At 38.5% G+C, this 12,139-nt stretch overlaps 1 long non-coding RNA gene across 1 annotated transcript; it reads right to left on the reverse strand.

The window, feature by feature from the left end:
- Positions 1-203: 203 nt before the first annotated feature.
- Positions 204-11,840, reverse strand: LOC126958487 (uncharacterized). Its single transcript, XR_007727199.1, has 2 exons — positions 11,502-11,840; positions 204-6,599 (listed from the first exon to the last, which is right to left on the reverse strand). It is a non-coding gene; the product is annotated as an uncharacterized LOC126958487 (long non-coding RNA).
- Between the last annotated feature and the right edge of the window lie 299 nt (positions 11,841-12,139).

The raw sequence follows: 12,139 nt of genomic DNA on the forward strand, positions 1-12,139 counted from the left end.
TCATTTGCACAAGAATCCTGTCTCAAGTTCTACTTCTAAGCGATCATGACAAAGACATTTCCTTCTTGGCCAGGTGCAGTGGCTCACTCCTGTGACCCCAGCAATTTGGGAGGCCAAGGCAGGAGGATCACTTGAGCCCAGGAGTTTGAGGCCAGTGTGGCCAAGATAGTGAGACCTTGTCTCTACAATATGAAAACAAAAAATGAGCAGGGCATAGTGGCACATTCCTGTAGTCTCAGGTACTCAGGAGGTTGAGGAGGGAGGACCCCTTGAACCAAGAGTGCAGCCACAGTAAGCCATGATTGTGCCACTGCACTCCAGCATGGGCGACAGAGTGAGACCCCATCAGACGCACAAAAAAGACAGTCCCTTCTTTGCCATCTCGAAAATAAAAAAATAACAAGAAGGAAAAAAGAAAAAGAAAAATCCTGGGGAAGAATGCTGACAGACTTGGTATGTAGTAAAGAATTTCCCAGAGAGGTCTGGCCTTTGCCCAACTACCAGGAGGTGATGTTTAGAACATGAATGTTCTGCCTAACAGAAATTCTATTCTAGAATGTTTTGGGATGGGGGGTGTAGTTTGGCCACCACATGGCCTACAAATATAATTTATGATGGGACTTTGGGCCACACGGTATCAGTTTTGCCTCCAGAAGGGACTGGAGATTACAGGTATCAGCCTGATCTCAAAAGGTCAGCCATGCAGGCAGTATGTGATCAAGCCCTAGTAAAAACTCTGGTTACCAAAGGTTTGTGTGAGCTTCCTTGGCCAGGCATGTGTGTGGCTGGAAGGAGTTAACACCATCCATGACTTCATGCAGGGAGAATGACCAGAAGCTCCAAATTTGGATCCTTCCTGGACTCTACATGTCTCTTCCCTTGGATTTATTAATCCCTTTATTAAACCATAGCTGTGAATATAGTAACTTTCTATGAGTTCCATGAATCCTTCTAGTGAATTATCAAGCATGAGGGTGTTTGGGGAACCCCCAAATTTGCAATTGGTGTCATAAGTGAGGGCAGTCTTGTGTAGACACTGCTCCTTGTAATTGTATAGTTGGATAAATTCTCATACCTTGCTTGGGTCTTATCTCTACTACCCCTGGTGCCATAACTAGGACCATCTGGGTAAAGTGCAGTCCACTAGTACATATGATTAGAGCTGGGAGGGAGGGGAGCTGGAGGGATGGACTGTCAAAAAGATGTTTCACTTTCACTAGCATTTTCTAAGACCTGTTATCTACCCTGCCCTGACAAAAAAAGTCTGCTTGTCCATTCAGATTGTAGCTGATCCTGCTTCTTTTCTTTTCCTTCCTTTTCTTTCCAGCATCAGGGAGAAACACTTTTCTCTCATTCCTAACCTTGACTCTTCTTCCTTCAGATGCCCAATGTATGTTTTTGTTTGTTGGCACATCTGACATTATTTTACTTGGAAATCAGTTATATATTAGCCTTGTAGCCTTCTCATCTAATGCACATATTTACATCTCCTGTACTATTTTTATCTCTGGCCAATGATTTTCTAATGTTAAAATATTCCTTTACAAAGAAGCTTCTTTGTTAACAGAAATAGTATGGCATCCATATCAACTTCTTTACTATCTCAAGGAAACTTTGATACTTTTCATTTAATTTTTATTATCCTAGCTAATAATATTACCTCATTCCTTGGCTCTTCCTGTGTTAGTTGATGTGAGGGGTTTGAGAGTAGCTGGGAGGAAATACCATGGTAATGCTTGGGTATAACCCAAACAAAGGAAATATAAATTGGAATTTGAATATCAGCAGATTTCAAACACAAATTCTGTTTCACTTAGGGTTAGCTTAGGAACTGGGGTAATGTATCTATACACCAATTAGGGAGGTAAAAAGGCAGACACTAAGAGACCAAGGCAGAGATGGACAAGGGTAGACATTATCTAAAGCTTTCACTAATACCTAAACTTAAAAGGACCAGTTAACATGAGAACATCATAGTTGTGAAGCCTGTATGTTTTTTTCATTTATATATATATATATGTTAAAGTAAGCCTAAATATATATGTAAATATACTTTTTTCCTTAACTAGTAATAAACTATGTATTTTAAATTCTATAATATAAGCATATTTCTTCTCAATTGCTTTATGGAACAAGTACAGAATCCAGAAACAGACACAGTTCTGACCTTATTAACTGAGTGACTGGGACCATTTATTGTACCTTTCTGAGTCTTAGTTTCCTTATCTGTAAAAATAGCTATAAATATAATCACCTTGTAGGATTGTTGAGAGCATTATAGATAATTTACAAAAAGTGCTTGGCCCACAGAGCTGCTTTGTGAATGTGGCTATTACTAATAGCTATTATAACATTCTGGGTTTTAAAAACAATAACTCACCAAGTATCCTTATGGAGGTATCACTCTGATGTTCTAACTGGATATACCAGCTAAACTGGTGTCCAAGTAGAAACCATTCAATTTTGGGTGTTCCATCCTTTCTATATCTTGAATAACTTCTTGAGGACTAGGCTGCTTACTAATTTCTGCCTTCACTGGCCCTGCTCCTTTAAAGGCATGTTCACCTCCACCTGATATTTAGTCTTACCAGGTTCCTGACATCTCATAGCTATTGCTTTTGCCTTTGTACCTACAGGAGGCAATATTTTACCAGATTCAAACCAGAGCCATTGGAGTATGGGATTAATTTTACTACTTTGTATGCTTAGGGAGAGTCCTGGCTTCTCATATGTCTCATAAAGCCATAGTCTTCTGCTCATTCCTCTGTGTTATCCCAGGCCATTTGACTTGATTTTTCCCTTAGTTAACTGTTCAGAATTCAAGCTCCCCAATGGAACAGGAGCACTGAACCAAATCCATGTGAATGAGATCCTAACAGCCTGCTCTTGAGGGGCTGAATCTTTTTCCCATAAACCAAAGGCTTTGTTACGCTTCTACTCCTAAAATCCCAAACTGCTGCCTCTCCTGGCTTCATATTTTCTACTGTATACCTCTGCCCACTGGAATGAGCCAAATTTCAGTGCGGTCTGAACTGGTGGTGAATTTGCCATTTGAATACTAGCTTGCTACCCTGTAACCCAGTCCTATAACTGGATCAGTTCCTCCTTCTGTTCCATCTTAAATTCAACTCTCAGTATACCCCATGGCCCAGCTTATACAAGCATCAGCTGCTAAATGCACCCCAGTATTGTATCTTTTTAAAAATTCACATAAATTACATTCCATATAATACCTTGTAAAACTACCTGTATTACATGTATGCTTCTTTTAAAATCTAATTATCTAATTCTGTGACATTCATTCTAGTTTGTTACTGAATTTCAGATTCCATTTTGTTTTAGAGCCCTAGGAAAATTGCTCAAGTTTCTTTAATTAGTATCATTTTGGTTGTCAAATTTTTAAGATGAAGACATTGTGTTTCAGCATTATTTAAAGCTAGGGCATTAAAATTAGCTGGGGATTTTTCAAGAATTACTCATTATGACCCAATTTTAAAGGTATTTTAAATGTAACATTTAAAAAGAATTATTAATGTCTGTACTCTATCTCTTTCGGCTACAATATCTCAAAGTTATTTAAAAAGTTAATTGCTAGCCGAAGGTTTCACTTTTCACTGTGTAAAATATAATGTCAACTTAATTGTCTATATTGGGAAAAGCAGAGGTTGAGTAATTCAAAAGTAATTTATATTTGTCTTTGGGATGCTTTTGCCCTTAAATTTGAATATCGGTGAGTCTAACATCTAGGGAATTCTTGTCAAAATAAGGAAGCTATATTATGAAGATTTCAAATCAAGAAGCTGGTGAGTTCAATTATTCTACTTTTTTTTCTTTTTCTCTTTTTTTTTTTTTTGTTTTGAGTTGCTCTCCTAGGTTGAAAGAAGCAAGTTAAGCTCAGTGTAATTCCTCTTTGGTAGATTAGAATATTGAACGTAGATGTTAATCCATAGGTCTAGGAAGAATTCCATAGAAGATTAGAAGCTGTTGAAATAAGAATTTTTTGATCCCTGTTGGGTTATGTGATTAAGCTAAAACAACAACAACAAAAGAAATACAACAAACAAAAGAGGAAGATAGATTATATCATAGAAAAAATGTTTAGAAAAAATACTGTAGAAATTATATAAAGAGAACAGGAAATGGCAACTGGCCAAGCATTATGCTGACTTGGAATGTACCTACCAAGTGCTGCATATTGCATGTCATGGGATAGAGGTAAAATTGAGAAGGAAATGAAATAATAAGCTAATGAAGTAAAAACTAATATCTTAAAAAATAGGGCATCTCTTATGTCCTGGTAAGATATACAAATATATGATATATAAAAACAAATGCTTTTTTGTGTCATTTTGAATAAATTTTTACCATAAGCATCTTTTATCTATTACCCAACAACAAACTTGAAAATATATGCCTTGAAATTGAAAATCTATAGAATTTGACAATAACAGCAAATATTCTTCTAACAATAAGTACCTCACACTCTACCCAGGTGGCTTAGTTTTCTACAAAATTTCTTGTTGGGGTCCGTGCCGGGGGTGGTGGAGAATGAAAGAACACACAAAAGACAAAGACACACAGAGAACATGGCGGCCGCGCTCAGAGCCTCCGCCTCACTTTATTTATACTCCATAAACCCCACGTCAGCAGAAAGAATGCAATGCAAAACAAACTTTCTTTTCCCAGATGTAACCTTCTACTCAGTTCTTTGTTTCTATGCTCTTCCTTATCTGCCCGCCTTCTTGGCGCCTACGGGAGTTCATTAAAAGTTCAATTGGAGATACTGTCCTTGAGCCCTATCTATTAGCATACTGTTTTCAAAGGCCCCTGCATTTCCCCCTTTTTGTTTTTGTTTTGCCTCAATCCTAAAAAGGTAGCCCATATTTGTTCCTGTGTTTTCTTTTGTTTTTGGAGGCGACGGAGGGAGCATCAAATCACCAAAAGAAGTAGACTCAATCCAAGTGCCCAAAGCAATATACTTCCAGAGATTGTAGAAATCCATGTCTTCATCTGGGTCCATGGGTTAAAGGCAGCAAGGCGCTGACCCAGCTCCTGAAGGGTTACAGTTCCGGACAACACATGTAATTGTTGTCGAAATGCTTCGGAAATGTTCTGAGTGAGCTCTTGGATGTCCAAACTAATATTTTTATGGCCTATTAATAATTTTTGGATTACGGTCCAATTTTGAGAGATGTTAAAAAGCACAGGCGTTACACAAAATTGAGTGGAGTTCCAATCACATTGTAATGTTATCCGAGTACTGAGGACAGTGAGCTGATCTCCAAGCCATGTCAAGGCTTGTTCCATGTTGTCCAATCTTTCAGCAAGTTGAGAATCAATGTTTCGTTGTTGAAGCCATAACCGGTGAGATTGCTCGTGCCATTGCTGCACAAATTCAGCATTTTGTATGCTTTGATGAAGAGCGAGCCCTGCTATGGCCGCAGTGGAGACGATGGCGACAAGGCTCATCACTGAGGCAATTATAAGTCCAAGGGCACGGAGGGTTCGCTGGAGAGAAGTCCAAATATAAGTCTCAAGAGGTGATGCCCCCCACGGTCGCGTAAGGTTAACAGGTAGCCAAATTTCCCTACGAGCCCTGAGGTTATAAATATCCTCAGTAAAGTTGTGCCACCAGGAATGATTGAGGCAAGACAAAAATGTACACGTATCTGTACAATTAACAATCCCCGTATCATTATCCCATGTCAAATTCCCTGCTAATAATAGGTAGGGCTTACGGACACAAGCAATAATATATCAGGAGGTATTTCGATATAACTGAATATGAAAGGAGTTATTCGGGTTAGAAAGATTAAGGGGCATATTCCCCACAAAAGTGCTAATGGCATCGCCTGCAACTAACAACTTCCAAAAATAACTCTGTACTTCAGGCCTCCTTCACGCCATACCAAGGTTTCATTACTGTTAGCAGCAATACTTTTATTTACCCAGTGTCATTTCAAAGGTATGTGACTAAATTTTGTTTGAAAATCACCGTGCACACTTCAATCAGTTATTTGCATCCCATTGTATTCTAATAAAATCCGGGGTTTAGTTCCCCGACATTGTTGTCACTCCAGCACCTCAATATTAGGAGAAACCTCTAGAATAGGACAAAAAAGTAAAGAACTAGGAATAGTTTCATTACTATATACAGTATGATTATATTAAAAACTTCTAGTTACAATAATAACAGTATTAGCAGCCACATGACTATGATTATAACGAACAGCCCAAGCTTCATGCGATTTTCGGAGACAATGAGGACTATTTCCCATATATATTGGAAGTCCTTCCACTCCAAATTGGTATGTGCTGATTATAATTGCTGTTTCCCGTTCTATGTTGTCCTTGTCCATATAGGGGGACGGCATCCAAGTAATGTTATGGGTGAAAACCTTAATTTCCGCCGCCTCCCAGGCGACTCCCTGATACAAGGGTGGAAAGGGAATATAAGTCCAATATTCATACAAAGCCTCACTAAGAGAAATAAGTCCCCCACCGAGGCACATCTAACAAAGGAAGAAATGCATGCTGAATCCAGTTTTCTTTTCAACAGGGTTTCAATCATCTTGTAGGAAACCACTCAGGTCTGCTCCCTGTAAGGACAAGAGCATAGCCCCGTCCCTGTTTTAGAACTTGCCCTTGAACATACTTACCTTCTTCATTAGGATACCGAACCTTTAAACTGTCAGCGGGGACTATCACCGAGGGAGTTGAGGAAAGATGGGTTACGACAGCAGAGTCTTGCAATTGTCTCCATTGATTCAAAAAAATTAAGGTAAAAAGAACCTTCAAAATCTGGTTTCAAAATCTGGTTTCTGGGGGGCTAATTTCCCCCTTTTTGTTTTGTTTTAATAGTTAAGTTTTTAAAGTTAAATTTGCGTGCTCAATGATGGCTTGACCTTGACTGTTGCCCGGGATACCGGTGATATGTTGAATATTGTATTGCTATAAGAAAACTTTTAATTTATGAGAGACATAAGCAGGGGCATTATCAGTTTTAAGTATAAGAGGAATGCCCATGATGGCGAAACAAACTAAGAGATGAGTAATAACAGAAATGAGAAAAGGTATTAATGGTATGATGAACATTTTGATCGTCCAAAAGAAGGGACATCTCGTGGATTAACCCCAGGATGGAAGGATGGAATGCTCAAAGGAGCACAGGAAGGACAAGCTCGAATAAGAGAACGAGCTTGTTTATGAGTTAAATGAAACCATCGTTGAAGGCCAGAACTATTAGTGTGATGTAGAGTATATTTTTGTTCTGCAGCATGTAGGTGGCCAATTAAAAGCAAATCAATCTGAGTATTACCATGAACTAATGGTCCAGAAAGTTGAGAATGAGAACGAAGATGAGTGATGAATAAAGGAGCTCGACGTTGGCTCAAAGTAGAGGATAAAAAAGAAAAGAATTTCTGAAGAGAAGAAGTAGCACAAAGAGGTAAAGTGGCCTGAGAAATATAAGAAGTAACATAAACGGCGTATTGAGAATCACTAACAATGTTACAACCAGTAGTAGGGAAATCAAGTAAGACCATGAGAATAGCAAACAATTCTCCCTATTGCACCGAGGGATAAGGATAAACTGTAACTCAAGATTGATGAAGCTTCTTGCCAAGAATCAGAAGTTGCAAGAAGATAAGTGATCTGACTATGAGTGAATTGAGAGATAATTAAGGAAGGATCTCCTCCCCAAAGTTGTCCACAGTGATGCTGTCCTTTGATGATCAGTTCAGCTAAATGATCGATATAAGTAGCCAAGCGTTTAGATATTTTATTGGACAAAAAGATCCATTTTAGTGGTCGATTAGTTTGATGAATCATTCCTGTGGGAGAAGGTAAAGTATGAAATAAACAAAAGGAAGGGCCTTTTGAAGTTGCTCTTCAACAAGCTGGAGTTCCTGTAAAGCCAAAGGAGTTAAATGGTGTGAGTTGTCCAAGTGACTGTCTCCTTCTAGAATAGAAAAAAGATGTTATAACTGATATGTTGGTATTCCTAAAACAGGACGCATCCAATTAATGTCTCCTAGAAACTTTTGAAAATCATTTAATGTTTTTAAATGATCACATCGAATTTGAATTTTTTGGGGTCGAATATTTTGTGCCCCCAAGGTATAACCTAAATATTGAATAAGAAAATCCAGTTAAATTTTTTCTGTGGCAATATTAAGTGAGTAGAAAGAAAGCTGAGTTTGTAATGATACAAAAGCATCTTGCTGCTTTTCTCTGGTTTTAACTTTGTGGGATAAGGGCAGGATTAGGAAGACCAGGCTGTAAACTTTCCCTAGGTTTAATGTAAACATTTATAGTTTTAAGACAAGACAAAGACGGGAATTCCATGCAGAAATACGTGGCTTTATATTCCTCTCGGCCATTTGTTTTTTGACTTACTCTTTTAGAGTCCTAAGTATTTCTTTAAATAATGGTCACTGTTTCACCTAAATAGGAGTGGTGGCTATGAGTTTAAAGGATTGTAGCCCATTTTGAACATCATATTTTTGGCAGCTGAGGAAATATGAGGAATGTTTAAAAAAGCAGCAAATTGTTGTGAAAGATCTTGTTCCCAAAAATTAATATTGATAGGAACAATATAAAAATAAAAAAAAACACTTGACCTTGTTGACCTTTAGGACCGACACAGGTTAAAGGTTCTACGTCTTGATAAATCACAGAAGCAGCACCCAAGCCAGTGAGTATAACTGAAACTTGTCTTTTTTCCCATTGTATAGGCCACTAATTTAAACAAATAATAGACATATTCACCCCCATATCAATTAACCTTTTAAAAACTATTCCATTAATATGCAATGAACATAAGGGCTTTTGATTAGAAACTAAAGTTTCCCAAAAAACAGTTTTTTCTGTGCTACCAAATCCTCCCTATTGAGAATACGTTCCCCTGCCTCTAGGCATATAAATTGTGAAACTTGTACCATAATAAGAATTTTATTAGTAACATCAAGATCAATGATTTCTGGAATCATCATTAACTTCCGTATAGCACTGTTGTTTTGACCTAACAAAAGTCCTACATGTCCTTTTGGCAAAGGGTCACACACTCTAATAGCTAATTTATATACTCCTCTATTAGGAGACAAAGTATAAGGCTGAGTAATAGCTAAGTCAGCAGCGGCGCTCTGCTTAGTTGCCGCATAAAGCTGAGAAACTGGGGTAAGGTGTGGGATCCTTAAGGAGGACTTGAATTTATTCCTTAATGTTGTAGGCCATTGCTCACTGAATATTGTAGTAGACTTGTATTGTAATTGTTGGGGCCCCAAGCCTGTGGGCCCCGACTCCCGTTTCCCAGGAGAGGAGACAGTAAATTTCCACTTTTATCAGTTTTGGAATGACATTTATTTATCCAATGTCGACCTTTACCACAATATTTGTACACCTCTGAAGGCAGCTTTCTGCCTTGAGGGATAAAAGTGTTCAATTTTTATGACATTCTTTTTTGAAATGTCTAGGTTTACCACACTGAAAGCAAACACCTTGTTTGTTATTTCCTTTTAAGGCTTTAGACAAAGCTCCAGCAAATAATTGAGCATGATAAATAGCCCCTCCAACACTAACACAAGTTTTAATATATTTATCTAAATTGGCCCCATTGGCCTTTAACGATTTTAACAATTTTTAACAGTCAGCATAAGCATTTTTAAAAGACAATGTTTGTAACAAAATTTTTGAAGCAAGGCCAGCACCCACAATTTTGAAGACAGCATCCTGAAGACGGGCTACGAAATATAGATATGGTTCATTTGTGCCCTATAAAATCTTCACAGAGGAAAGGGAACATTTTCCTGTTATCTCTACCTTATTTCAGGCCCTTAAAAACAAAGTCTTGATTTGAGTAAGGGCAACATCATCTAGACCAGCCTGAGCATTAAGAGTAGCATATTGGCCCGTGCCTGTGAGTTGTTCCTCAGTGGGTCCAGGGGGATCACACATAATATTTTTCCTAGCCTATACATGTGCCTTGTTCATTTACCAGCTGTGCAATTGTAACCACTGAGAACGATCAAGAAAAGCCTTCGCCAGAGTCTTCCAGTCTATAGGAATTATCAAATTTTCTGATGAAAAATATCAAGAAGACCAAGGATAAAAGGAGATTGAGGTCCATAGTTAGAAATGGCAGCTTTCATTTCTTTTTAAAAATTTAATTTGTAAGGCATTAAATTGGACATTATTGCCACCATTTGAAAACTGAGCATTAGGAGCAAAAGAAGCACAAATAATTGGAAACAGATCCAGCTCCTTAAATTTTTTTTTAATTAAAAGTATATGTAATATATAATAATACTCATATCCCCAAATATAAAGAATCCCAACATATTAATAGGAAAAGGTAAATAACCCAACCAAAAGTAGCAGAACAAAGAAATGACAATAAACCTATATGTCTAACATCATTACTCACTAGGAAATATGTATATTAATACCAAATTGAGAATCATTACATACACAATACAATGGTTAAAATTTAAAAACACAGAAAATATCAAGAGGTAGTTAATGTGTTAAGCAACTCGAATACTCAACTTCTGTTTGGAGTGTAAATTGGAACCTATGCACCCCTATAACATAACAATTTCCTAGCTGGGGTTATTAATACTATATTAATATTAATAGTTAATATTAATGTGCTTATTTATTAACTATTGAAATACTCATAATATTTTAACAAACAACAAGATATACATATACACTGGTTTTGACATATTAAACAGGTGTTTAGTATAAATTTAAAGTACGTCTGATGTGAACAGGGCTTCAACTTTGCCAAACAAAGGTAAAGATAAGGAAACCGGGGGGTTGGAGGCACTGGAAAATCCTCTTTTAACAGGGCAGAAGGAAAAGAAACAGGGAAAGCTCGCAAAGGTGAATTAGAAGAATATATCTGTAATATTTGTTGAAGCATTTCCATAATACTCTGCATGTCAGAATTTCCCTTAGAAGAAGGAAGAGCTGGCTTTTTCTCTTCTCCCCCTTTTGCTACCCCCCCATCCTCTGTTATCCTGGCACAAATGGGCTCCATTTCAGATTTATTTATTTATTTATTTATTTATTTTTCCAAATCCTCAGATACCTTTCCTCCTGTGGCTACATTACCACACTCTGAATCAGTCTCAAGTAACTCTAATGTCTGAGTGATAGAGTCACACAAGGTCCACAATTTTAGAGGCATAATATCCCCTAACTGGAGAGCTCTAAGCAGAGTTTTTACTACCTGTAACCATTCTCTGCGATTCAGCTGCACTTTAGTCTGATACTGAAACCAGTAACAATGTTGTTCAACATGGGCAAACAATCACTTCAAAGTCTTTTTCTTTCACTTCTACTCCTATAGACAGCAATAGTCCTTGAAACAGCCGTAAATATTCTGAGGCCAGAGAGATGGAATTCCCCATAATGAAAGCTTAAGAAGGTTCCCCTTAACAATATCCGGGCCTTACCCGCCCCTAGGGGGGTTCCCCTTCTTGTTCTCCCCTACTCACCCGTGCTGACCCTGCTCGCTGCGCCACTTGTTGGGGTCCGTGCCGGGGGTGGTGGAGAATGAAAGAACACACAAAAGACAAAGACACACAGAGAACATGGCGGCCGCGCTCAGAGCCTCCGCCTCACTTTATTTATACTCCATAAACCCCACGTCAGCAGAAATAATGCAATGCAAAACACACTTTCTTTTCCCAGATGTAACCTTCTACTCAGTTCTTTGTTTCTATGCTCTTCCTTATCTGCCCGCCTTCTTGGCGCCTACGGGAGTTCATTAAAAGTTCAATTGGAGATACTGTCCTTGAGCCCTATCTATTCTCAGCATACTGTTTTCAAAGGCCCCTGCAATTTCTGTCTTTTTTTTTTTTTTTTTGAGACGGAGTCTCGCTCTGTCGCCCAGGCTGGAGTGCAGTGGCCGGTTCTCAGCTCACTGCAAGCTCCGCCTCCCGGGTTCACACCATTCTCCTGCCTCAGCCTCCCGAGTAGCTGGGACTACAGGCGCCCGCCACCACGCCCGGCTAGTTTTTTGTATTTTTTAGTAGAGACGGGGTTTCACCGTGTTAGCCAGGATGGTCTCGATCTCCTGACCTCGTGATCCGCCCGTCTCGGCCTCCCAAAGTGCTGGGATTACAGGCGTGAG

Source organism: Macaca thibetana, chromosome 7 (assembly GCF_024542745.1).
Source record: "Macaca thibetana thibetana isolate TM-01 chromosome 7, ASM2454274v1, whole genome shotgun sequence".
Classification (NCBI taxonomy): domain Eukaryota; kingdom Metazoa; phylum Chordata; class Mammalia; order Primates; family Cercopithecidae; genus Macaca; species Macaca thibetana.